We start from the raw sequence: 3,865 nt of genomic DNA on the forward strand, positions 1-3,865 counted from the left end.
TGGATAGGACTCCAGTTGTTTCCATGGGAGGTACATCCATGCTTCCCATCCAGAGACAGCAGGTTCCAAGTAGACTTCTCTCCTTCCTTATTTTTATTTCCCACCTGATTAAAAACAGACACTGGAAGACAGCAGTTTCTGCACAATGACTTTTTCCATTGCTGCAGCACCATTTGTCAAACTCAGGCTCATTTCTGGTGAGAAAGTATTAAAGCACTGACTCAGTATAAATTGGGGGAAGGTTTGTAGGAGAGGTATCTTTTGTTGGACAAGGTGATAGATTCCTTATGCTTAAATCATCCTGATGGCAGCATTTTTCTCTATTATATTGTCACTGTCTCTTTTCTGATGGTGGTACTTTTAAACTTGTTTCATTCCTGTATGGCCTGCATACATAAAATATTCTCCTTTATTGTTAAGTGCAAAAAGAAGCTCTGTATTTTGTGTGACTAATCTTCGAGTAATCATTTTTACTATTTCTTTTTTGATAGCCTTGAACACTTTGTCTAAATTATACTTTGTTTCTCTTCTAGAAGCAGCCTAAGCAATGAGTCCTTGTGTTTTAAATGTGTTACTTTCTTTTTGTAAAGATCAACTGGAACATGATTTAATTCCTGTAAGGTTTGCATTTTCTGAGTCTGGCTGTGCTGACTGCCGAGCTCTCTCCTGCTGGTTGTTGAACAGTGGCTGCTCCTTGAACTTTGGCATTTCTCCCCCTGCTGCTGCTGTGTTATGCCCAGATTTGCTGGCCAGTCCACAAAGAGGACCATTAAAACCAAGAGGGACATGAAAACTTTAGTTCAAGTATTAAAATATTGAAATTTGTTCTACCACGACTCCCAAGTCCTCTGCAAAGCTGTTTTCCCCGGGTCAGCCCCCAGCCTGTGCTGGTGCCTGGGGTGATTCCCAGCCTTTGGGGTGGGTGTCACAAAGTGGTGCCTGAAACCCAGGGACTCCTGGCTTTGGGCCTCCCTCAGTGGGAATATCAGCCAGACATTTTGTGTCGTTCAGCTGTGTCCTCTAAGACCCAGGACAATGCAGAATAAACTCCGGGTGAGCAGCTGTGCAGAGGTGTCTGTTGCCCCCTGCAGTGAGTGCTGGGTAACTTGTCACTGTTGCTGGGGCTGCTTTGGTTTTATTTTCTAATTATCTGAGTGGTTTGCTCTGTTCTGCATTAGTGGCATGACTAAAACTCCATCCTTTGAATGTGCTTTTTGTGCCACTACACGTCATTTATGTACTAATGATCATCTGATCATCCAAGAATATTCTTCCCTACATCTACTTCTCAGTTGCTCTATAACCAGCAGTCTCTTTTTTGGGGGGCACACACAAGTTCTATAGGAACAAGAAGGAGAAGGTAACAAATGGAAGCTTCAGCAACAGCCGGAAACCTGGTTGAGAAGAATTTGGTTTTATCCTGTGTGAAATCCTTCTCTAGTTTTACCATCCCTCATCAAAGATGAGGTGGGATGTCCCCATGTTATTTCAGGATGCAGGAAATTGTGAAAAGAAGCAGATTCATGGGGAAAAAACAGGCAGAGCAAGCAATTTCCTCCCACTGCTTTTTGGTGTAAGAGGAATGAGGAGGCTGACCAGTGAACAGCTTTACTTTTTACAAAGGAGTAGGTAAGATAACACAATAGTCCCAGCAGAGAGCTGCACATTAAGTACCTCACTGTTGCACTAACTGGGGCATCTGGGTACTGCTGTAATATAAATATTAAATGCATTGAACAACAGTGGTGTTCCTCCAGCTGGAAGAAAGTTTAATGTGTCTGAATCTCTGTGTGTCTCCAAGGGCTTGGATCTCACTGGTAAATACAGTCAGTCCTAAGCTGGCATCACAGCAGGGGAGTTTGGCTGTGCCTAAACATCCAAGAAAGCCTTGTCTGTGAGATCCCCGTGTTTATTGAGGCAGAAACAAGCACACTGCACTTTCTGACTCCACACAAGGTGGATATTGTACTAACAGCACAGCGCTAACACCATCCTGCATTTTGGAGGGGGAGAAGGGAGCGACTGATTGGCTGTGAGATCCCCAAAAGAAGTGTGTTGTCATCTCCCCTCCTATCTTTCCAAGAATAATTTGTACATTGGGATAAAATGAAGACCTGCAGATGATATTATTTTTATGGGTATGACAACTTACAGCATAGGGAAAACTATCCTGGAGCCTAGGAAAGGGCAAAGTAAAAATACTTTTGCTTTCTTCCTCCTAAGTGGAATGAGTAAAAACAAAAAGGTTTGGAGCAAAGTTCCCCTCCCAGATAAGGAAATCTCTGCATGTGATCCAGTGTTGGTTCTATTTAAGGGATAAGCAGTCTTGAACTGATTTAGATGCTTCTGAACCCATAGCCCAGCACCTTGTGAGTCCAGCTGAGTTATTCATGGCACACTAGTGCTGTTCAGGAGTGCCAGCTTCACCATTCCTCACTGCACAGGGCTGGTTTGGTGCTTGATACAATTCAAACCAGCCCCTCACATCATTTTGGTAGATAGGGGTGGGAGTGCAGCACCTGCCCTGCTGTTTTCTCCTCTCTCACAGGTATTCAGAGATGCTGCTGTGGGACAGGTTTGGAGAAAAGCTATGGAGACACTGCAGGATGGAGATAAAATCCCAAAGGGTACAGGTTGAGAGGATGGATGTTGTGGTCAGAGTCACAATGGAGGTGGTTTTGGAGACTGCTGCAAACCACAGAAACCTTATTCTGCAGAGCATCCTCCAAGGAGTGCTCTGTGCCACATGCAAGCCTGCGGTTCTGGAGTTCACTCCATGCTCAGACTCCTATTTCCAGAGATGCTAAAGTCTTGCAGGGATCTTCAGGCACCCATCATCATTAGCTGTCATGTTCCTAAGTGCTCAGGGCTTGGGTGAGAACATGCACAGTGTCGCCATTTAGCTTGCAGCTGATAGGAGCAATGTTAAGAGTGTTGCACCAGGAGAAGATTAAAGAGATTAAAATGACATAGCCACATCTTGAAATCAAATGACTTTTAAAGTCTGATGTGTTTCTTCTTTCCTGCTCTCAGTCATGGTAATGCTGTAGGATCCTGTGAATTGACGTTTACTCTCTGTTCGAAGTGATGCTTGTCTGGGGAGTGGTGGGGCTGTAGCCCAGAACCCAGTGCCAGCTCTCTCTGGAAATCTGCAGTTTGCACACAGATAAAAGGACTATCTAAAAGATTACAAAATGCAAAATAGCAATGCTGCTGCTGTCAGATACAAGGCACAGCTTCCTTTTGTACCTGCATCTTTTACCCTATAGCAAGCTGGAGGTGGTTTTCTTTTTTTCTACTTAGGAAAATGATTTTCAATCCATTCCTCTCCCTGAAAGTGAGATCAATACAACCATTGTTATGAAAACTCCCTTTCCTGATAATACAGCAGCCAGTTTTTCTAGTATGAAAATATTTTAACTTAGTTTATAAATATCTCTTAATTACATTATACACTGCAATGTACTGAGGTGGTGGAAGTTTACTGGAGACTTTGGCATTGCTCCTGTGTAAATGTAACAAACTAAAGGAGAGTTTAACCTGGAACGGAGGCCTTGGGGCAAGGGCTTTAAATTGAAGGAAGGTGAGCTTAGAGCAGCCATTACGAAGAAATTCTCTTCTGTGAGGGTGGTGGTGAGGCGCTGGCACAGGTGAGCAGTTAATAAATACGTGGTAATGTGTAGGGAGACGCATGTCTGGCTTGTAGGTCCCCGATTCCTCATAGAAAAATGGGAAAAAAGTTTGAGAATTCGGGGAGCTCCGGCGGCCTCCGGGCCGCAGCGCCGTGAGGGAGGCGGGCGCTCCTCCGCGCCGCCAGGGGGCGCTGCCAGGGGGCGGGGCCGCTCCCGGTGGGCGCGGCCGGGGC

This window comes from Geospiza fortis, unplaced genomic scaffold (assembly GCF_000277835.1).
Source record: "Geospiza fortis unplaced genomic scaffold, GeoFor_1.0 scaffold590, whole genome shotgun sequence".
Taxonomy (NCBI): domain Eukaryota; kingdom Metazoa; phylum Chordata; class Aves; order Passeriformes; family Thraupidae; genus Geospiza; species Geospiza fortis.